At 36.7% G+C, this 24651-nt stretch overlaps 3 long non-coding RNA genes across 3 annotated transcripts; 2 read left to right on the top strand and 1 right to left on the bottom strand.

The window, feature by feature from the left end:
* Window positions 1–419: 419 nt before the first annotated feature.
* LOC130997168 (uncharacterized) lies at window positions 420–2938 on the bottom strand. Its single transcript, XR_009092995.1, has 3 exons — window positions 2216–2938; window positions 1247–1330; window positions 420–645 (listed from the first exon to the last, which is right to left on the bottom strand). It is a non-coding gene; the product is annotated as an uncharacterized LOC130997168 (long non-coding RNA).
* Window positions 2939–11247: 8309 nt separating this feature from the next.
* On the top strand, window positions 11248–14520 carry LOC130997165 (uncharacterized). The gene is made up of 2 exons (XR_009092993.1): window positions 11248–11867; window positions 13591–14520. It is a non-coding gene; the product is annotated as an uncharacterized LOC130997165 (long non-coding RNA).
* Window positions 14521–19630: 5110 nt separating this feature from the next.
* Window positions 19631–23420, top strand: LOC130997167 (uncharacterized). The gene is made up of 2 exons (XR_009092994.1): window positions 19631–20769; window positions 22491–23420. It is a non-coding gene; the product is annotated as an uncharacterized LOC130997167 (long non-coding RNA).
* Window positions 23421–24651: the final 1231 nt, after the last annotated feature.

The raw sequence follows: 24651 nt of genomic DNA, 5'->3' as shown, positions 1-24651 counted from the left end.
ATTAATCATGTTGTCATCCTCAAACTCAAACTATGCACCTTTAAAGTGTAACATCATAACTCATCATATAACCTCAACATCATGCTCTTCAAAATTTAACGTCAAATAAACTTTGAAATTTTACATACCTCGTTGAGCCTGGTGTGATGGTGCGCTGAGCTCACGGTTGTTAATAACTATTAGTCTAGCGACTCATTCTAGACTAAACTCAAGACTTCTAATTCAGAGCTTTCCTTCGCTCTGATACCACTTTGTCACAGCCCGCCCTAACTAAGGATAGTTAAGCCGAGTGATCTACGACTAGGGATGGGGTTAAAGAAGAAGGGGAAGAAAAGGGGCGTCATTTATAGCCGTAAAACTTACTCATCTTAATAAAACTCGTCATTTTTATTCATGAATACTCAATTGAAAATAGTCTATGAAAGACAGCATAAAACTTAATTAATATCATTAATCAAGTTATACATCATATGAAACCATTCTCTTAAGACTCAAAGTATGACATAACATACTATAACATCAACAACATCTTGCAGCGGAAAGTAGCTAGACATATGTATGAAGACATATTCTAGACAGGTTAACTATTTATTAACAACCCTGGAGACTCCGCTCATTGCAGCACCATCATCACATCAGCTCAACCTGCACATTTAGAAAACATATGCAGGGCTGAGTACAAAAGCACTCAGTGGGCACGTATGCCTAGGTATAAAAATACATGCTTCAAAACTGTAAATTGTCATGCCATCATAAACAGTACAGCAAGGGAGTTTTTCGCTAAAAAGGCCCAAGCTTACTAAGTTCATTTGTGATTCTTAAAGTTCGTCTGCAGACTAAGTTCTCTTGTAATCTATCATATCTGGAACTGTGTGCCGGAGAGGTGGCCACCTCTCACGGTCACTTGACCGGCCAACCCGCTAGATGACTCACGGTCACTGGTGTACACTAGCCCTGGCAGGATAGCTATCAACTGCTCAGGACCCGAATTCGATTGCATCATTGGCAAAGCCAAAGCAGATAGATATCATACTAAAATTTAAACATTTTATGGCAAGACAATACTTGAAATAACTTTAACTCAAATATTTTGTAACGAAATAACTTGCTCAAATGTAACATTAAACTCATTTGATAGATATATAAAACTGAAATTAATAGTTAAATCATCTCATGCATTCATTCGTATAAGAGGCCTACGACACGCAGGGGGTCTCTATATACGTATAGTAAAAGTAATGCCCACCTGATTGCAGTGTTTTGCTACTTAAGACAACGATTCTCTTTCCTTAGCGCGATAGGTTACTCAGACGCTTTTGTTTATTTGAACCTTTGATAACACGAAAACATGTGTTCGAGTGAATAATAGAAAAGATAACAACAAATGCAGTGAATCACTTATTCACTCATTTCTCTAACTACCCATATTTCCTTAAACGACTATATCTAACTCATATACAATCGTTCTTCCTTTATCAAAATACTTCATGTACCTTTGAGGATGTAGGAAATTCCATTTTATTCATTTATTTATCTATTATAAATAAAGAATAATTCTATAAACATAAAACGTTTTCCTTTTCCCCATTTAATAATGCCAATCTCCAATATATATACATACACATCAATAGCTCCTTTATAAACTAAAAGTGATATTTTATCAACAATAAAACTTTAAAATCCTTAATAGGAATTGTTTTGAATCATTTCCATCTCAACAAAACTGTATAGATTCAACTTCAACTAATAAACTGCTTTTACTCCGAACTCGTATGGAGTCGAATTTTATTTCAATAGAAACCTCTTTGAGTCTAGTTTAATTGAAAAAAAAGTGTGTTGAAAAACTCCAAGTAGTTTAAGAGATATAGCGATTTTCCCATCGCCTACCAGATTCGGCAGTTTCTGCCAACTGAAAGTCCAGATCTTTGAAAAATAGCAAACGTTTCCGGAATGACCCCAAATTTTATATGCAGATAGATAACGCATATAAATTTATACCATAAAAATTTGAGAGCTAAATATCAACATATGGTTACTGAAATAGTTAACTTAATCATCTGCCTCACGACAGTTTCAACAGATACGGGCAGTAGACTTCTCAAATTTTAAAAGGGTAGTAAACGAAGTTCAAATAACATGAAACTTTGTACAAATATTCACCACACTCCCATCTATACCCCAGAAATTTCACATAATATAATAGAAACGGGAATACCTTGAATAGGTGTATGGTATTAGTCTCTGCAGATTTTATATATGGCATAGATTAGAAGCCAATTGTGAAGAAGAATTGAATGAGATGAATAATCTTCACTCTATTACTTTATAAAACTTGCTGCAGAGGTGGGAATGGGTGAGTTGAGATAGTGGAATAGGTTTTAAAGAAGCAAAATTCTATTTGGAGATTGACTTTAGAGGTGAAGAAAATTGTGAAGTAGTAGGTGAAGAAAATTGTGAACGTATTGGTGAAGAAAATTGTGAACGTATTGGTGAAGAAAATTGTGAAGTAGTAGGTGAAGAAAATTGTGAACGTATTGGTGATTGGTTTAATAGAAGAATGAGAGGGATGTGGATGAATGAGAACCATATGTGCTTAATCTCATATAAACACATTAAGATATATAAGCCTAATTCTCATTGAAGCATAAAATTCACTTGAGCTTGCCTCTAACATAAATTAAATTACTCATGGGCTTAAGTAAACAATCGATAAAAGATTCATATTTAACACTTCAGTGTTAAATTCTCCACAATAAATTAATGGACTCAAAATATATTTTGAGTGCATCATCTATTGAAAATAAAAAAAATAAATCATCACATATATAAATTATCAAATTCATATAAGTTCGTATTTTATTAATGGATGCTGATCCCTAATTACCATAATCAATCCTTAAATCAGTAATTTAAAAGTATATAATCCTTAATAAAAAGTCGGGTCATTACAATTATATAGTATTATACATCATAATAAATATTTTCATACACAAACATAAATAAAAAGTTGTAATTTTTAATGAAGAGACAAAAAATAAAATATTTTATACTTTTCATAACTTATTCATTTTAAATTCGTTTTTGATTATTTTTATATTATATTGAATTTAAGATACATATGATTATTTTTTCACGAATCAAATTTGATGACGTTTAGAAAATAAATAAAATATAATAACATAAAAAGCAAAAAAAAAAAAAAAAGAAGTGAAAAAATTGGTGGAAGAAGAGAGGGAAAACATGGAGGGGAAAAACTCCTCTTTTATGTACTATATAGATTGTCAATTCCCAATCTAATATTAAATTTAATTAAGACATAATAATAACAAATATGTTAATATAAAGAAATATAAAAATTCATACAAAAATTTAATAAATCTAAATCATATTTGAAATTAATTTTTTAAGATTTAATTAATTAATTATCTATATATTTATATTAATATAAATTTCAACCTTTAAAATTTATTTTTAAGCTAAAGAGTTCTAAAATGAACAAATATAAGTCTAATCTTTTTAGTTACATTAAATTGTTATAGCAAAAAAAAAAGAAATATAAAATATAAAAAATGATGTCTAACAAAAATATAAAAAATAAAATAAAATAAATATTAAAAAATGAATGAAATAGAAAAAAAAAATGAACGTGTTATTCAAAGAAAGGAGGTAGGAGAGAGGAGAGGATAGATGAAAGATGAGAGAGAAAAAAACAGTGACTTTAAATGATAATAATTTATTTATTTTGAATTTATTTTTTATAATTTTTACATCAAATTAAAGATCTTATCATTATCTTTAATTTAACATCCATTTAAAATATTTTTTTATAAGTAAAAGTTGATTAATTTTTAAAAAGAATCAAAACAAAAAATGCAAAATAAAGAGAGAAATTTTTGTAGAAAAAATTCGTGCATGTCTTATATATATAGATTAAATAGTGGGATAGATTGTGGGAGAGAGAATATAGTTTTTTTATAGGAGAGAGAAAAATTGGTGGTAAAATTTTACGGTTAAACTGATCTTTTATATTATATATAGATTAAATTAATTTGAAATTATTTTTTGTGGCTAATTCAAGTTTCACTCGCTAGTCTATATTTAGACACGTCAACAAATATCGAGCAACATTTTTTCAGCCTATAATTTAAATAGACAATAGTATTCTATTTCCATTAACTATTCATATATTGTTATATTAATATATAAATAATAGTAAGATTTGATGAAATAAAAACTCATTTTCAAACATAAATTAGGAACTATTTTATGTTTTGAGTAGTGATAAATTGTCAATCGACTTTTAATCACAAATTAAAGGCTTAATTATGATAATTAGAATTCTGCATCCCTTAAATAAATACAGAGTCATTAAAATCTAATGATTTATTACTTTTATAAATGAATTATGCGCTCAAGATAGTATATATTTTAAGTACTTTAGTGCTACAAGGGAATTTATGTTGAAGTGTTTAATTGATTTTTCTTGTTAATGAAGTGGGCCTATAAATGGGAAGGCCCATAAAGAAAATGGGCTGATATGTGTTGATGCTAGACTGATTCTATTTAATAAGTATATTATCTTAGAGTATACATATTTGTATTTCTTTTTATCAGAAAAATAAATATATTAAGAACACAATTAGAGTACAAGGGGTACTCCGTCCCTTGCAAAAGGTCAGTGCCAAAAACACCTACATAACAGCACACAAAAATCACTAAAATTACAACTCCAAACACGATCTCAGATCAGACATCCAACGAGCAATAGAAGCATCAAACAAGTTCCGATCCTTTTCACTCATGATAATATTATCATTAATTTGAGTGAAAATGAGGGAAGGGGTTGTCCGAATTCTTTTCCATCATGTCCGAAAAAAAAAATGATTTATCCCTAAGTGTTAATAGTGGTTAATAATAGTTATGTGAACTCAATTCATCCTTATCTAACTTTCCTTTCTTTGAAACCCCTACTCCACTTCAACCATTTATCAAATTGTTTCTGGTCAAGCTTCAAAGTAAGGAAACATTCTCCTATCCCTTTCATGTTTTGTTTGCAGAACTGTAGTGACCCGAAAATCTTTTAACTACAAAATTTATATTCTTTAATTATTTTATTTAATTAAAGTTTAAGTCTTATGAATCGCACTTAGATATTGCATGGGCATATATAAGCATTTAATTCTAGGAAATTCAAAGTATTATTTATTTTGTTTATTATTATTATGATTTTTTTTATTGTTTTCATTAAGGAGTTCATATATGTTAATAAAATACTACCTATTAAAGCCCAAACAATTATACTTTTAAGGAAGTTCAATTCTTTTAATTTTTGAAGTTCATTGCTTGAGCCCAAATAAAATAAGTGATATCACCAAAATATTCTTTATCGCCAATTGCTTTTACTCAACATCATGATTGATGAAGATTGAGTACCCTAATTCATCTTGCCATTCGGAAAGATTGTCTTGATTAAGTATTTTTCCAAAAATAAACTTAAGATTATGGAATAAATAGAGGTTTTTTGACCTTATTTGATCTTTCTTACACTCAAAACCAATCATTACCGAGCCAGCGAGCCATTTAGGTGAGGTAATACTTATTCTTTCTTTGTACAGCTTCTATAGAGAAACGACTTTATTATTTATTTCTCCATAGCCACCGATTCATTTACCTGTAATTTTCTGTCCTCTTCTATTCTCTCTCTTTCTTCTCGTTGAAGAAGATAACCAAAAGCTAGGTGTTCTAACAGTTGTCCATACCGTTTAAAAATTTTAGACATAAGCTTGACTTACGGTGTATATATATATATATATATATATATATATATATATATATAGGGGGCGGTTATTCAATAAACCACCCTTATTTTAAGAATTACGAACCAGCAAAAATGCATGAATTTTATGTATAACACGCATGAATAAACTGTATAAAGGCATGAATTGCGAAAAATAATTTTTTGCTACCTTTGGGATTCGAACTCAGGACCATGAATTTATCCAACAAGGTGATGAATCAACCGTAGATCTTGATGATCTAAGGGCTGAAAATGGTTCCTAATTTATATTTTAAGAAGCGTTCTTATTTTAGCCTTCCCCTATATATATATATATATATATATATATATATATATATATATATATATATATATAGGGGCGCGCTCCAGTGAGACCCCCTATTTTTCGTGTAACATGAGTACAATGAATAAGACATATAATACTAATGAACAAAACGTATATCTAATGAACAAGATGTATATACTGATGAAAAATAAAATTTAAAAAATTCGTAATGAATAAGACATATATACTAATGAACAGGGCCGTATATACTGATGAACAACGCAGTATATACTGATGAATAACAAAATTTAAAATATTCTGCTCCCTCCAGGATTCGAACCCTGCGAAAAAAAATCACCCTCCAGATACAATATCAGCCATAGGATTGATAAAATAAACGCATCAGATCGTGCCTTAGATCTCACTAAAATTAGGGGTTCTCATTGGAGCGGCCCCCTATATATATATATATATATATATATATATATATATATATATATATAGGGGAGCGTTCTAATAAAACCCCCTATTTTTAGTGAAATCTTAGACACGATCTCGTGCGTTTATTTTTATCAATCTTATGGCTGATATTGCACCTAGAGGGCAAATTTTTTTCTCAGGGTTCGAATCCTGGAGTGAGCGAAATATTTTAAATTTCGTTATTCATCAATATTTACTACATTGTTCATCAGTATATACTACCTTTATTCATCAGTATATATGTCTTATTCATTACCAATTTTTTAAATTTCGTTATTCATCAGTATATACAGCCTTTTTCATCAGTATATATGTCTTATTCATTGAAAAATAATGGTTTCATTGGAACGCGACCCTATATATATATATATATCTATATATATATATATAGGGTTAGTGATAATGTATCTTATCAACACTTAATTCTAAGTTGCGAGTTTTACCTAGTGTTTGAGCGTAAAAGTTGAGAAAAAGTTGAATTGCCGAGAAAGAATAGAATTGTTGTTGTATTGAATGAAGAGCACGTAATTTACACAAGGGGAATGCATGAGGTATTTATAGAGTACAATAGAAGGGTAAAATGGTAATTTCATCTCTGAAAACATGCTCCCCGCGTGGTCAAGGGCATAGTAGTAATTTCGCCTGCAGACGAGTGATTCCTCTGCTCTGGCGCTTCTCGGGTAAAACGGTCGCTCATACCGCTGCCTATCTTGCGTGATAGGTCATTCCTCTGTCTTTGGTGATTCCTCTGACTGAGCCCATTCCTCTGGCGGAATCCATCCCTCTGGCGAAGTCCATTCCTCTGACCCTAGTGATTCCTCTGTCCGAGTTCATTCATCTGCTCTGCATATATTACTCCTCATCAGTTAGGATCCTGTGAGAATTTATCTTTTTGTGAGAACGAAAAATCATGAACAAATACATAAGATACATGAACAACGATGTTCATGACGAACCATGAACAAATGCACATGAACAATGATGTTCATGTCTTACTGTTTAACAAATCTTTGGATCTGTCCAAATCAACAGCTGTGATTAGTTCTTAGGTGTCACAAAAATATGACATTCTCACAGGAACCTCTCCTTATATATATAGGAAAGAGATCATGTAGGGGGGGTGGAGAAATACACCTATAGGCTATTTTTCCAAGATCTCAATTCAGAGATCAAAAACGAAACTACAAACACAAACTCAGACACCTGTTTACTGTTGAAAAGAGTTTTGACCAAAACAGGGTTGACGACTGATACTGAAAGACTCTTCAGTAAGGAGTTATCAGTTAAGTCACAAGAACTTAACTGATGCACGTAAGGCTTCAGTCAAGTTTGATAAACAGAGATGTTATAAATCTCACTGACTATCAAAGGACAGATCAGTCAGACTGATAACATTCGCAGCAGAAAACTTTCAGTTTCGCAATAGCCTTTTGGGTTGAGCATGTTGTTAGTCTTAAGTTTCTCTTTGCAATTAATCAGTTTTCAGTTGAAGAGGGGAAGAGCACAAGTAAGAAGTTAAATACTAAAAGCTGTAAATAACACAGAAATTTTTGCGTGGTTCGGAAAATACTTCCTACATCCACGGTCGGTTGATCAGACCAACAACTTCACTATGCAAGTGCTTACGGGTGCACTGCAAACCGATGCTCGTGCTTACGGGTGCACAGCAAACCGAAACAACTGAAGATCCAATCTTCAGTACCAACACACCTTGTTGGATTTCTCACTCCTAGCACGAACTGGCACTATGATCTCACGGAGATAGAATACCTTCCTGAACTCCTTTGCAACTCAAACACTTGATTCTATTGGTCGAAGGGAGGTTTGAAATCTTGCCAACTAAACTTCAAAGAACAAGTTATTTGGAGTTAGTTTGACCTAGGCTTTGGATAAACAAGGTTTGCCTAAGGTCTAACAGAATTTATGTAATCAACAGTGACTGATTTTTGACTTTGGGATTCTCTTCTTCGATTCAAGCTTTGGGAATTTGAGCTTTGGCTGAGAAGTAATTTTGGCAGAGCTTCATCTTATGTTTTTGAATCGGTGAAAATTGAAGTGATCCTCGAGCGCTATTTATAGGAGAAGTCTTGAATAGATCCGTTGGCGGAGAAGGTCTTCAAGATTTATTCCGTTAGAGTGTAATTTGAACTTGGGCTGAGGCTTCAATCTTCGAGGTTCCTTGTTTGGTGAGAATGGCTATATTGAAGAGCAGGAGATGCGACGTCTCTAAAAAAGTAGTCACCAAATAGGAATGACCTCTGCAGAGAATGGACGATCCTGAGATCTCTGCATCCAATGCGGCTGTACTTCTGGAGTACGTGGCTTCCCTTGAACGTTGGAGGTTCAGTCCGAGGAAGAATGTTTAACTGATACTTGACTTTAGTATCAGTCCGTTGATTTCACGTGGCTCGCATTAAGTAATCAGTTCAAGACTGATTCTTCGACTGCTGCTTCAGTCGGCAACTTCAGTCTTCAGTCTTTAGTCCTTCGTTCTTCAGTCTTCAATCTTCAGGGCAGCAACTAAACTAGATAAAGAACTCTAACACTTGAGTTCGAGCAGTTCTAGTCTATTATAAATGAAACCTATGGATTTTGGTATCATCAAAACAAGGATTAGGATATTCCATTAAGTTCCAACACTAGTATCAATTATGAACCACATATTTATCAATGTGGTGCATCAAGATTGTAACACGTGGCAAGGAGGTTCCAAAGTCTTTCAAGGCAAAATCCATGCACGTGTAAAATCGAAATAAAATTTTTGAATATTTTAAAAAAAATTGTTGATTTTTTTTAGATTTTTTGATCGTGATATGTTTTTTATGCATAAATTTTCAAACAAAAATGTATAACATTGCATACAAAATGCATAATATTCTACACAAAAATGCATTGCATTTTCACCGATCTGGTATTTCTCGTCACCCACACCTAGAGATGCCTAAAAAAATTGAAACCAGGAACCAAACCGTGGTCAACGGTTTCAGAACCGGAACCGTGGTCAACGGTTCCGAATCGAAACCGGAACCATGGCTCCACGGTTCAGTTCCGGTTCCAATTTTCCGAACTGGCGGTTCACTGTTCCGAACCGTGGAACCATCAATTTTTTTTATTTTTATATTTTTTTAAAATTTATACTATATTTTGAAGTGTTGTATGGAATATAAATAATGTTGAACCATTTATTTAGGTTATAAATGGTTGACATTTAGTGAGAATTAGATGTGAGGATGAGAAATGAGGATTAACCATTTTATTTAGGTTGTGAATGATTGAAGTTTAGTAAAAATTCGATGTGGGAATCATGTGCATTGAAAAATCATAAGTTCATGTACTTCTTTTATATCTTTTACTTTTATTAATCTCAAATTCTTATTCCCACATCGAATTTATAGTAAACTCCAACCCTTTACCATCAAAATAAAATGGTCAATTCTCATTCCCACATCTAATTCATACTAAATCTCAATCATTTACAACCTAAATAAATAGTTTAACATTGTATACATTTTATAAACTTCAAATCAACACTTTAAAACATAAAATTAAAAATTAAAAAAAAAACGATTCCATATTTTGGAACCGTGAACCGCTGGTTTGGAACCGGAACCGAAATCGCCGGTTCATGGTTCGGTTCCGGTTCCAAATTTTGGAACCGTGGAACCGTTGGTTCAGTTTCGGTGTGAACCGGAATCGGAACCGTGGCCACCTCTACTCACACCCGCACCCTCCCACCAAAACCCTCGGTCAATTTTTTTTAAACGTTTTAATATATAAACACAAAAATGCGCACACAGAAATTTCGATGAGGGGTGAGGGCAGGCAGGTGGTTGGGTGGCAAGAAATACATGGTCGGTTGCAAAATGCAATGTATTTTTGTATACAATGCAATGTATTTTTCACGTACAATGTTATGCATTTTTCTGTTTATACATTATATGATTTTTGTATACAAAATTATGTAAAAAATAAAATAAAATAAGAAAGTTAAAAAAAATTGACGGGTGAATGGGGGCGGGGTGGAGGGGTAGATGGGTCAGCGGCCAAAAAACCTGATCGGTCGAAAAATGCATTGCAATGCATTTTTCGTACAATTTAATGTATCTTTGTGTGTAATTTTATGCATTTTTATGTGAAAACTTATGCATCAAAAACATGTCAGCTTCAAAAAATATAAAAAAAAATATGAAAAAGAATATTTTCAATTTTTTTTAATATTCAAAAATTTTATTACGATTTTACCCCTACACGAATTTGCCTTGAAAGTCTTTGGAAACTCCTTTCCACGTGTTGCGTTCTTAGATTTGTGTTTTTTTTGTTCTTTTAAAAAGATGATCAATAATGATTCCTCATTTCTCCCTTGGTGACTTGAACCGCCGACTTATTAGTTGGAGTAAAAGTGTTTTTCTTTTAGAAGTTGTGCATTCATTGTTTAAACAAGGTTGATATTAATTATTAATTTCATAATTACAGGATCGACTTAACTATTTAATTTTGGGTTTCATTTCAAGTCAAGCAGTTAAGGTGGGGTTAATTATTTAAGTCATTTATCCTTATTATATGTTTTACTCAATTATTTATGTGAGATGCAGATGATGAGAATAAGCTCATGATCTACAAGATATGTGATTTTGTAATACCCCGTTCCTTTTTGCTAAGTTTAGAATATTTTTTCGAATTTAGAAGTAAGATGATTCACGCCGGATATAAAGAAAATGAATTTATTTTTAATTCCAACAAAAATGATTTACAAAAACATTTGTAAATTTAGTTATTGAATTTATATGCATTGCATATTTATTTAATTTAGTATTTAAGTATTTTCACGAGCTATTTATTTAACGAACCCTGAAGTATTTATTACAGTCCCGATATTTTATCTATGTTCCTAATAACCACCTTATATCATGATTATTTATAGCATACATGTATTTATGCAGACTAATAAAATCCTCCCATATCTCATCCTCAATCCACTACTCATCAATGGTGCTACACTACTCACCAATTCACTACTTCCACCACCAACGTTAACATCACTACCCACTCACACTTTCCACTCTCCCCACTCACACTTCACACCATACTTTGCCCCCCACCAAAATAAACTTTAGCCATAATACTCATTCCCTTCCACTCACCATTTCTCCTACATACCAAGGAACTAAGTGCAGAGCTACACCCACACAAGTTCAGCTATACCACACGGACATCCCTATCACTTCACTCATTCTGAAAATTTTCATTTGCTCACCAAGATCATTTCGACAGAATCCAGCACACAACAAACAAACAGGATCAACACTCACTGAAATTTCTCACAAGGTAGCCATTTGATTTCTTTTACCTCTGCTCATAAATCGAACTTCAAGCTGCAAGCTTGTTCAAAGCTATATACAATTTGATATATACCCAGCAACGCATTTCATTAAAATGACATTCATAATTATAAGCATACAATCTGTATATATATATATATATATATTCATACATCAGAGCACGATTTATAAAAGAAGAAGTAGAGGAGGACGACTTTTTGAAGCTTGGTTTCTCCATGTCTCAGTTCTTGCTTCTAGCTTGTTGAGTGAGTGTTGTGTTTCTTGCTGAGTCAAGTCAAGGAGAGGGTTGTGTTGAGCGAGAGTTGAAGGCGGTGTCACCCGATCTACGGGCGACGGCAGCCGGAGACAGGAGAGAGAGAGAGGCGGAGGCAGCCTTGGAGGCTGTTTTCTGCCGGTTTCAGTAAGGTACGGTTGGCGGCAACTTCATTTCTGTTCGCCGGACTGAGTTTGGAAAGGGAATGAGAGAGAGTGGTGTGTCGTGGAGGTGGAGAGCTCAGCGGTGGTTGGTGGCGGCAGCTCGTCGCTGCTGCGCCTCCGGTGAGCGTCCGCGGCGAGAGAGCAGTCGAGGGTGAGAGAGCAGTCGAGGGAGAGAGAACAGTCGAGGGAGGTGAGGAAGGAAGAGTGAAGGATGAAGAGGGAGGCTGGGCGGCAGTCCGCTTCTCCTGCTGCTGCCCGACCGAAGATGGAGAGGGGAGTCAGGGGACGGCGGTCGGGTGGTGGAGGCGGCGCTGCTACCGCCGCCGGAAAAGAGCAAGAGACGAGGGCGAGAGAAGGGAGAACCGAAGAGTTAGTTACTGTGGCCGCTTGCTCCGATGAGTTCCGGCAGCGGCGGATTTAGATGATGGACGAGCGAATTTCATGGGTGTGTGTGTGTGAGAAAGCCGAGGATGGCGCGGCTTCTCGCCGCTGCTCCTCCGGCGAGCGTCCGCGGCGGACAAGATCGTCCGAGAGAGAGAGAGAGAATAGAGAGGGAGAGAGTGAATTGGGATGGGGGCGCAGCGTGAAGTTTAGGAAGGTGGAGAAATGGGATGTTGGGCTAGGGTGAGGGTTGGGCTTTGGGGTTGGGCTTGGTTGGGGAGTGGGCTTGACAGTTGGGCCGGGGTTTAATTAGTGTTGGGCTGGATTTTTAATTAATAGTGGGCCGATTTTAATTAGAGTGGACTCGAGTTGTGGGCCGATTTTAATTAGAGTGGGCTCGAGTCATGGGCCGATTTTTATGAGTATTTGGGCCGAGATTTTATTTATTTTTGTTTCAGTTGGGTTATTAACTAATAAATTTGTTGGGCCTTATTTTATTTAAGGATTTTGAATTGCCTTCAATTAATTAAATTGGGCTTTCTTATTTTTAATTAATTGAACTATTATTAGTTTGATTAATTTATTTAAAGGATAATTTTCATAATAATATTATATTATTATTATTATGTGCATATTTTAAGTAATTACTTATTATATGTTAAGCATGACATGATTTGCATTATATTTTGCAATAAGAATATTTATGATTTAATTGGTTTTATTATAATTCCAATTATTAAAGAAAGATGAGTAAGAATATTGTTGGTGTTCTTAACTCAAAGAGAAATGTTTTCAATTATTTATTCATTAAATTTTGAAAACCCGGCTAAGTGAATCATAGAATATTAAGCACTTCACCATGACTTAAGATTAGAATTCAAGGAGACCTATTAAGAATAGATTTCTTGTAGGCTTTGAGCATCAGGAGGACTAGCACTGCTATTCCGATTCAGAGATAAGGTTAAACGACAGGCTTTGCCTATACAGGTGGGCTTATTTTTCAAATGTATGATTTAGCTATTGAGCTTAAATATTCGTGTAATATAAACTGTTTATCCAATAAAATATTTTTGTGCACTCTACCATGTTTAAGGCTCGTACAGTTAATCAAATGAGGTTCTCTTATGACCTAACACGTTGTTTGAGAATTTTGTACACTTGTTAGCTGACTCGGTGGGTTGATCTCCATCGGGCACTAACCAGAGGCGTTATAAGGGTGCTCGACTGGATGTGTTCCGGAGCATAGTTATGATAGGCCTGTCTGGATTAATTTCCGAGGTTTATTTTACTTGACTGGGTTACGCCCTCAGTTCAAGTCAGCGGGAGACAGAGATCCGTCGGTGGCTAGAGGTCCGGGATCACAGCGAGTAACAGAATGGAGTGTGCAAACGCGCGCAAAATAATTAAGTATATATATATGAAAATGTTTTAACATGCATAGAAGTTATTTCTCTTTAAAACCTTCTATGTCATGTCAGTAAGATTGGATAAACTGTTCTTCAGATTATGAAATGCTTTAAAAGTTGCAGCCCACTAAGTACATTAGTACTTAGCCCAAAATTTCTTTCAAATGTTTTCAGGTTAATGGCTGGTGATGACGGGGCAGAGCTGAGGCTAGGGTTCAACTCCGTATTTTGTCTTCCGCTATTGCACTAGCATTTATTTGTCTTTTGTTTCTCCAACTTAAGACTTTTATGTTAAATTCTGAATTATGTTTTTATCGAGCTTAAACTCTCAACTTCTAGCTCTATGTTATTTAACGTTGGTTATCGGAAGCATGAAACCGAACTTGTGATCCTAAGGCTTTGAATGTTGTTGATTGATTAGTATCACTTGATTTCTATCTTCTTCATTCAAAGGGCATTGCCCAACATTTTATTCTATTATCTGAATTTCACAAGGTTCTTCCCTTGTTCATTTATATGATTTTAGTCGTACCCCAGTTATAGTTTATTCCTTCAAGAATTGGGGTGTGACAGAATGGTATCAGAGCATGAGTTTTCTTTCATGTTTCTGATAACCATAAGTTTTTAAATGTCGAGTCTAGAATAGTACCTCTAGACTTCTAAGAAAGTTGTTGAACCTCAGCTCGCCGTCACACTGCCGCAGGAAAAAGGTACGATTTAAAATTTTCAAAGTTATTAAATGTTTTAGAGTTTTCAAGAAGTGCGCGCTTCAGTAAATGATGCTATGTGAATTGCTTAACGCTTTCCATATGCTATAAGTTATGAATTGCTAATTGCTTTCATATTGTTATTTTGAGTCTCCGACTCATATAACCAGCTAAGTATCGTGTTTGGGACAACCCGAGCCCTTAACGATAAGATAAGTCAGTATCGTGTTTCGGACAACCCGAGCCCTTAACGATAAAATGAAGTAAAGTCGTGTTTAGGACTATCGAGCTTTTCACGAATACCAGATGTATGGTCGAGTTAGATTCTTTGAATCTTTCCGGCAATACAAAAGTTTCATGTGACATTAAATGTCCACATGTTTCAGGTTTCAAAGAGAATGAACGAATAAGAAAGTTATGTTATTGTTTTAGGTTCACTGCCTATACGATCAGAATAATAAGAACTCTTACAACTGTTTGAGTACCACCCAAGAATGTCTTGGGAATGTTAGTCGTGATAGCCCCGCTTGATCGATTTAAGTAAGGACTGGTAAGATAGAAACGTTTAACATAGATATGTTATAACGTAGAAGCAATGAGATAAGATTAAGGATTCACTTGAGTATTCCACCCAGATAGATCAGTTTCCCCATAGAGTTAGCCTTACATAGGGTTACACTATAGAAGTAATATACCTTAAGTATATCTATGTATGTATATATGTATGCATGCATGCAGAATAAGTCTCACTTTTGTGTTATTTTCGTTCGTAAATCAGAATGGAAGACGCACCAAGAAGACGCGGTAGGGGACGAGGACGTGGTCGTGGTCGTGGACGCGGCAGGGGATTCATCCCTGAAGAGCCAATCCAACAAGTAGCACCAAATCGTACTGCTGAAGAGAAGTTTCGCAAGGAAAAACCTCCAACATTTGACGGGCTGGGCGATCCAACAGACGCCGAAAAGTGGATTAGGGCCATAGAGCGTATCTTTAACTACATCCGTTGTGAGGACGAAGACAAAGTAACTTGTGCAACCTACCAACTGGTGGATGAAGCCGACTTCTGGTGGGAATCTGTGAGGCGCACAATGACTGAGGAACAGTGGGAAAATTTCACTTGGGAAGATTTCAAGACTGAATTATACGAGAAGTACATACCGGGATGCTATAGACAGAAGAAGCAGAATGAGTTCTGGAATCTGAAGCAGAGGGCTGGGACAGTTACTGAGTACGATAGAGCCTTCAATCAGCTATCAAGATATGCTCCGACGCTGGTGGACACTGATGAGAAACGTGCAGAAAAATTTAGGAATGGACTGCGCCATGAGATATCAATCTCCCTAGCAAGCCAGGGAGGTCTCACCTACGCACAAACTTTGAGCAGGGCTCTTACCATTGAGTCATTGCTACCAAAAGAAAAAGGGAAAGCTCCGGGACAGTCTGGATTTGTACCACCTCAAGATGGTGGTAAAGGAAAAAGAAAGTGGAACGAGGGAACTGGAGGAAACCCTGGAAATGGAAATGGGAAGAAACCATGGGTTGCTAACCAAAATCAGAATCAGCGTCAGAACCAACAGCCGCAAGCAATGGGACGACCACTTTGCCCAAAGTGTCAGCGACCTCATTCAGGGGAATGCCTGAAAGGAATGAATATATGCTATAGATGTGGGGAAACTGGGCACTATGCTTCAGTATGTCCGAAGAAGAACGGAGGAGCACCTCAACAGCAAAACCCCAGAAATCAACAGCGACAAAATCAGGGTCCTGGAGGACAACGGGGACAGCCACAGAATGCTAGGGCCTATGCCCTTAACCAAAAACAAGCAGCGGGAAACCAAGGAAACTTGGCAGGTATGATTAATGTTTTCGACGTGCCGATTATAGCTTTGTTTGATACGGGAGCGTCCCACTCTTTCATTTCACATGCTGCTTGTAAGATATTAGAATTGACTCCACAATTGGCTGAGACAACTTTAGAAGTTAGCACCCCTGGTGGTGGAAGATTGGCTGCTAAGGACATTATCTCGAACTTAGAACTGAACATAGGTGCTGAAATGTTTAAGGCAGATTTGTATGTCATCACTATGATAGAGTTTGACATAATCCTAGGGATGGACTGGCTTACTCAAGTCGGTGCCACGATACTGTGTAGCGAGAGAAAGATCTCTTTCCAATCCGCTGGAAAGGAGAAGGCAAGTTTTCATGGCATAAGAATGGGAGGAAGAGTACCAGTGATTTCGGCGATGAAGGCCACAAAGATAATGAGAACGGGAGAATGTCAGGCTTTTCTGGTCAGTTTGACAGGAGAACATGAAGTAAAGAAAACGATCGAAGAAGTTCCAGTGGTGCGAGAATTCAAAGATGTTTTTCCCGAAGAATTGCCCGGTATGCCACCGAACAGACAACTAGAATTCACGATTGATCTAGAACCCGGGGCAGCACCAGTGTCAAAGGCACCATACAGAATGGCCCCGCCAGAGTTACAAGAATTGAAAGTACAACTACAAGAACTGTTGGATCTAGGTTTCATACAGCCTAGCGTGTCACCGTGGGGAGCACCAGTTTTATTCGTCAAGAAGAAAGATGGTTCACTAAGGATGTGTATCGATTATAGAGAATTAAACAAGCTCACGATAAAGAATAGATATCCTCTTCCAAGGATAGACGACTTGTTTGACCAGTTGAAAGGAGCCGGTGTGTTTTCCAAGATTGATCTAAGATCTGGTTACCATCAACTCAAGATGAAAAGAGAAGACATTCCAAAGACAGCATTTCGAACGCGTTACGGACATTACGAGTTCACAGTGATGCCCTTTGGATTAACGAATGCCCCAGCCGTTTTCATGGATTTGATGAACCGAGTGTTCCATCAATATCTCGATAGTTTTGTCTTAGTGTTTATTGACGACATCCTCATCTACTCTAAGACTGAAGAACAACACGAGGAGCACTTGCGTATCGTACTCGAAACCCTGCGTAATGAGAAATTGTTTGCTAAATTCAGCAAATGCGAGTTTTGGTTGAGAGAAGTGATGTTTCTCGGTCACATCGTGTCGACTGAAGGAATCAAAGTAGACCCCGCCAAGGTCGAAGCAGTCAAGGAATGGAAGACACCATCAAATGTCAATGAGATCAGGAGTTTCCTCGGTCTAGCAGGTTACTACAGAAGATTCATCGAAGGATTCTCGAAATTAGCTAGGCCAATGACTCAGCTTTTGAAAAAGGGGACTAAATACGTTTGGTCTGAAGCGTGCGAACAAAGTTTTAAGGAGCTGAAGACTAGGCTGACTACTGCACCAGTGTTAGCAATACCAGAAGAGAATGAAGAATTCGTGGTGTATACTGATGCCTCGAAACTAGGATTGGGTTGCGTGTTGATGCAAAATCAGAAAGTGATAGCATACGCGTCTCGTCAATTGAAGCCCCATGAGCTGAAGTACCCGACTCATGATTTAGAACTAGCAGCCGTCGTGCACGCGCTGAAGATTTGGAGACACTATCTCTACGGAGTTAAGTGTGAGATCTTTACAGATCATAAGAGTTTGAAATACTTCTTCGAGCAAAAGGATTTAAACATGAGACAACGAAGATGGCTCGAATTAGTAAAGGATTATGATTGCACCATCAGTTATCATCCAGGAAAAGCGAATGTAGTAGCTGATGCCCTGAGTCGAAAGACGAAGGCTAAGTTAGGGTATTTCATCACCCAGCAGAAGGAACTGATTCGTGACTTCGCCTCACTCAGTTTGGAAATTGTTCATCCTCCAGACACAGTATCGGGTTGTGTTGCTGCATTGATAGCTAAACCTGATTTGAGAGAAAGAATTGTGCAAGCACAAAGAGAAGATTGGTTCTTGGAGAAGATGCGTCTCGCTGCAAGAACAAATGAAACGAAAGGATTCACTGAAGCAAATGATAATGCACTTATGGTTGGTGAAAGATTGTGTGTGCCACACAAAGAAGAATTAAAGAACGAGATTATGACCGAGGCTCATGATACTCCTTACACTGCACATCCAGGCAGCACAAAGATGTATCAGGATTTGAAGAAAATTTTCTGGTGGAAAGGAATGAAAAGAGATGTAGCGTTGTTTGTAGAGCGATGTCTCGCTTGTCAACAAGTGAAGGCCGTGCATCAGAGGCCGTATGGAATGCTGCAACCACTACCTATCCCTGAGTGGAAGTGGGAGCACATTAACATGGACTTCGTAGTGAGCCTACCGAGGTCGGCACGTGGAAACACTGCTATTTGGGTCATAGTGGACCGATTATCAAAGTCAGCGCACTTTCTGCCAATTCAAATGACTTTTGGATTGGAGAAACTTGCAAAGTTATATGTCAAAGAGATAGTACGCCTCCACGGTGTACCTGTATCTATCACATCAGATCGTGACACCAGATTCACATCGCGTTTCTGGAAAAGTTTACAAGAAGCAATGGGCACTCAGCTGAATTTCAGCACAGCATACCACCCTCAGACTGACGGGCAGTCAGAAAGAACGATTCAGATTCTAGAAGATATGCTGCGAACGATTGTCGCAGACAAAGGTGGAAGTTGGGAGGATTTGTTACCTCTTGTAGAATTTGCTTATAACAACAGTTATCAAGCAACAATTGGAATGGCTCCATATGAGGCTTTGTATGGCCGAAAATGTCGATCGCCACTTTATTGGGATGAAGTGGGCGAGAGAAAGTTGTTAGGTCCTGAACTGGTCCAACAGATGGTTGAGAAGGTCGACCACATCAAGCAAAGAATCAAAGAAGCTCAAGATAGACAAAATTCTTACGCCGATAAACGCCGATCGGAGTTAGAATTCAATGTTGGGGATCGAGTTTTCCTCAAAGTTTCTCCCTCAAAGGGAGTTATACGTTTCGGAAAGAGGGGCAAGTTACGACCCCGTTTTATAGGACCTTTTGAGATCCTAGATAAGATAGGCCCTGTAGCCTATAGGTTGGCATTGCCACCCAGTATTGGAGACGTACACAATGTGTTTCATGTCTCTCAGTTAAGAAAGTATGTGTTTGATCCAAAACATGTGATTAAGCATGATGAAGTGGTCCTAGCCCAGGACTTAAGTTATGAAGAGAAACCAGTCCAGATACTTGATCGCAAGGTTCAAGTTTTACGTAACAAGAACATCGTTCTTGTTAAAGTGAAGTGGAACCATCACGGGATGGAAGAGGCCACATGGGAACTTGAAGATTCAATGAAAGTCAAGTATCCCCAGTTAGATTATCAAGGTATGTAATTTCGGGGACGAAATTTTTTTTAAGGAGGGAGGAATGTAATACCCCGTTCCTTTTTGCTAAGTTTAGAATATTTTTTCGAATTTAGAAGTAAGATGATTCACGCCGGATATAAAGAAAATGAATTTATTTTTAATTCCAACAAAAATGATTTACAAAAACATTTGTAAATTTAGTTATTGAATTTATATGCATTGCATATTTATTTAATTTAGTATTTAAGTATTTTCACGAGCTATTTATTTAACGAACCCTGAAGTATTTATTACAGTCCCGATATTTTATCTATGTTCCTAATAACCACCTTATATCATGATTATTTATAGCATACATGTATTTATGCAGACTAATAAAATCCTCCCATATCTCATCCTCAATCCACTACTCATCAATGGTGCTACACTACTCACCAATTCACTACTTCCACCACCAACGTTAACATCACTACCCACTCACACTTTCCACTCTCCCCACTCACACTTCACACCATACTTTGCCCCCCACCAAAATAAACTTTAGCCATAATACTCATTCCCTTCCACTCACCATTTCTCCTACATACCAAGGAACTAAGTGCAGAGCTACACCCACACAAGTTCAGCTATACCACACGGACATCCCTATCACTTCACTCATTCTGAAAATTTTCATTTGCTCACCAAGATCATTTCGACAGAATCCAGCACACAACAAACAAACAGGATCAACACTCACTGAAATTTCTCACAAGGTAGCCATTTGATTTCTTTTACCTCTGCTCATAAATCGAACTTCAAGCTGCAAGCTTGTTCAAAGCTATATACAATTTGATATATACCCAGCAACGCATTTCATTAAAATGACATTCATAATTATAAGCATACAATCTGTATATATATATATATATATTCATACATCAGAGCACGATTTATAAAAGAAGAAGTAGAGGAGGACGACTTTTTGAAGCTTGGTTTCTCCATGTCTCAGTTCTTGCTTCTAGCTTGTTGAGTGAGTGTTGTGTTTCTTGCTGAGTCAAGTCAAGGAGAGGGTTGTGTTGAGCGAGAGTTGAAGGCGGTGTCACCCGATCTACGGGCGACGGCAGCCGGAGACAGGAGAGAGAGAGAGGCGGAGGCAGCCTTGGAGGCTGTTTTCTGCCGGTTTCAGTAAGGTACGGTTGGCGGCAACTTCATTTCTGTTCGCCGGACTGAGTTTGGAAAGGGAATGAGAGAGAGTGGTGTGTCGTGGAGGTGGAGAGCTCAGCGGTGGTTGGTGGCGGCAGCTCGTCGCTGCTGCGCCTCCGGTGAGCGTCCGCGGCGAGAGAGCAGTCGAGGGTGAGAGAGCAGTCGAGGGAGAGAGAACAGTCGAGGGAGGTGAGGAAGGAAGAGTGAAGGATGAAGAGGGAGGCTGGGCGGCAGTCCGCTTCTCCTGCTGCTGCCCGACCGAAGATGGAGAGGGGAGTCAGGGGACGGCGGTCGGGTGGTGGAGGCGGCGCTGCTACCGCCGCCGGAAAAGAGCAAGAGACGAGGGCGAGAGAAGGGAGAACCGAAGAGTTAGTTACTGTGGCCGCTTGCTCCGATGAGTTCCGGCAGCGGCGGATTTAGATGATGGACGAGCGAATTTCATGGGTGTGTGTGTGTGAGAAAGCCGAGGATGGCGCGGCTTCTCGCCGCTGCTCCTCCGGCGAGCGTCCGCGGCGGACAAGATCGTCCGAGAGAGAGAGAGAGAATAGAGAGGGAGAGAGTGAATTGGGATGGGGGCGCAGCGTGAAGTTTAGGAAGGTGGAGAAATGGGATGTTGGGCTAGGGTGAGGGTTGGGCTTTGGGGTTGGGCTTGGTTGGGGAGTGGGCTTGACAGTTGGGCCGGGGTTTAATTAGTGTTGGGCTGGATTTTTAATTAATAGTGGGCCGATTTTAATTAGAGTGGACTCGAGTTGTGGGCCGATTTTAATTAGAGTGGGCTCGAGTCATGGGCCGATTTTTATGAGTATTTGGGCCGAGATTTTATTTATTTTTGTTTCAGTTGGGTTATTAACTAATAAATTTGTTGGGCCTTATTTTATTTAAGGATTTTGAATTGCCTTCAATTAATTAAATTGGGCTTTCTTATTTTTAATTAATTGAACTATTATTAGTTTGATTAATTTATTTAAAGGATAATTTTCATAATAATATTATATTATTATTATTATGTGCATATTTTAAGTAATTACTTATTATATGTTAAGCATGACATGATTTGCATTATATTTTGCAATAAGAATATTTATGATTTAATTGGTTTTATTATAATTCCAATTATTAAAGAAAGATGAGTAAGAATATTGTTGGTGTTCTTAACTCAAAGAGAAATGTTTTCAATTATTTATTCATTAAATTTTGAAAACCCGGCTAAGTGAATCATAGAATATTAAGCACTTCACCATGACTTAAGATTAGAATTCAAGGAGACCTATTAAGAATAGATTTCTTGTAGGCTTTGAGCATCAGGAGGACTAGCACTGCTATTCCGATTCAGAGATAAGGTTAAACGACAGGCTTTGCCTATACAGGTGGGCTTATTTTTCAAATGTATGATTTAGCTATTGAGCTTAAATATTCGTGTAATATAAACTGTTTATCCAATAAAATATTTTTGTGCACTCTACCATGTTTAAGGCTCGTACAGTTAATCAAATGAGGTTCTCTTATGACCTAACACGTTGTTTGAGAATTGTGTACACTTGTTAGCTGACTCGGTGGGTTGATCTCCATCGGGCACTAACCAGAGGCGTTATAAGGGTGCTCGACTGGATGTGTTCCGGAGCATAGTTATGATAGGCCTGTCTGGATTAATTTCCGAGGTTTATTTTACTTGACTGGGTTACGCCCTCAGTTCAAGTCAGCGGGAGACAGAGATCCGTCGGTGGCTAGAGGTCCGGGATCACAGCGAGTAACAGAATGGAGTGTGCAAACGCGCGCAAAATAATTAAGTATATATATATGAAAATGTTTTAACATGCATAGAAGTTATTTCTCTTTAAAACCTTCTATGTCATGTCAGTAAGATTGGATAAACTGTTCTTCAGATTATGAAATGCTTTAAAAGTTGCAGCCCACTAAGTACATTAGTACTTAGCCCAAAATTTCTTTCAAATGTTTTCAGGTTAATGGCTGGTGATGACGGGGCAGAGCTGAGGCTAGGGTTCAACTCCGTATTTTGTCTTCCGCTATTGCACTAGCATTTATTTGTCTTTTGTTTCTCCAACTTAAGACTTTTATGTTAAATTCTGAATTATGTTTTTATCGAGCTTAAACTCTCAACTTCTAGCTCTATGTTATTTAACGTTGGTTATCGGAAGCATGAAACCGAACTTGTGATCCTAAGGCTTTGAATGTTGTTGATTGATTAGTATCACTTGATTTCTATCTTCTTCATTCAAAGGGCATTGCCCAACATTTTATTCTATTATCTGAATTTCACAAGGTTCTTCCCTTGTTCATTTATATGATTTTAGTCGTACCCCAGTTATAGTTTATTCCTTCAAGAATTGGGGTGTGACAGATTTTTGCCATTGGGCTGTTATCAGAATGATCTCATAGTCTACGGGTTATGTGATTTAGCCTACGAGCTATCTTGAGAATAAGGGCGTGAGCTAGGTGCATGAATAATGCTATGAATCATTTTTTTATATGTATTTCGTATAATATGGATAAATGCACCACCACTAGTGAGTCCATTGTAGTCACCCCAAACAATATTGTCACACCCTAATTTTCGAAGAAAATAACTATAATCGAGGTGTGACCAATTCATTGAAATAAATAGGAGAAAACCTTATTGAAATCCGAATAATAGGATAACAAGTCAGACTGCGCACCTTTGGATTGTAAAATGCTTGTGATAATCGAAATTAATTAGCGTAAAACTAGGAGTTAAGAGTCTAAGCTCAATCAGAAATGTCATTTGAAATATAATATGAAAGTCTTAAATTGAGAAATTAAAAGATTTCTATAAATTATAAAAAAAATAATTATAAAATTACCTCATAATAATATCAAAAAAATTCATCGCATGCGCCTTGTTAGTTATTGTATCATGCATCAGACCATCTCAACACTTATTAACATTTTAAGGCCTCTTTTGCTAATGACGGTAAGATTGCACTATACAATTTACCATGGTTATATACATATGTTTCGATAAGGTCTAAAAGAGTATATATGTCCATATCTCTTGTTTATGGCCATACCAAAACAAACGGTATTTATACCATGGAAATTCATCTGGATATGATATATAAGACTAAGAGGGCGTTTGACTAAGCTTATTTTAAAGAGCTTATAAGCTCTTAAAGCTTATAAGATGTTTCAAGAGCTTATAAGATGTAGTTTATTAGTAGCTTATAAGTTGTCAAAGTGTTTGGGTAATTTAGCTAATAAGCTAAAGAAAGAATTTTTAGTTAGTGAGAGAAAATTTTTGTTAGAGAGAAAAAATCGAAGAAAAATGAAATTAGAATAATATAATAATAATAATAATAAATTATAGTTGAATTATTTTTATAAAATAAGTGTTGCTTATATAAGATAATGAGAAAATAAGTTGGGGTAGATGAACTTATTTTTTGGGGAGCTTATAAGCTCTTAGAGCTTATTTT

Source organism: Salvia miltiorrhiza, chromosome 8, assembly GCF_028751815.1.
Source record: "Salvia miltiorrhiza cultivar Shanhuang (shh) chromosome 8, IMPLAD_Smil_shh, whole genome shotgun sequence".
Lineage (NCBI taxonomy): Eukaryota > Viridiplantae > Streptophyta > Magnoliopsida > Lamiales > Lamiaceae > Salvia > Salvia miltiorrhiza.
The sequence above is the reverse complement of the archived record's forward strand: the minus strand, read 5'-3'. Positions and strand labels throughout refer to the sequence as shown.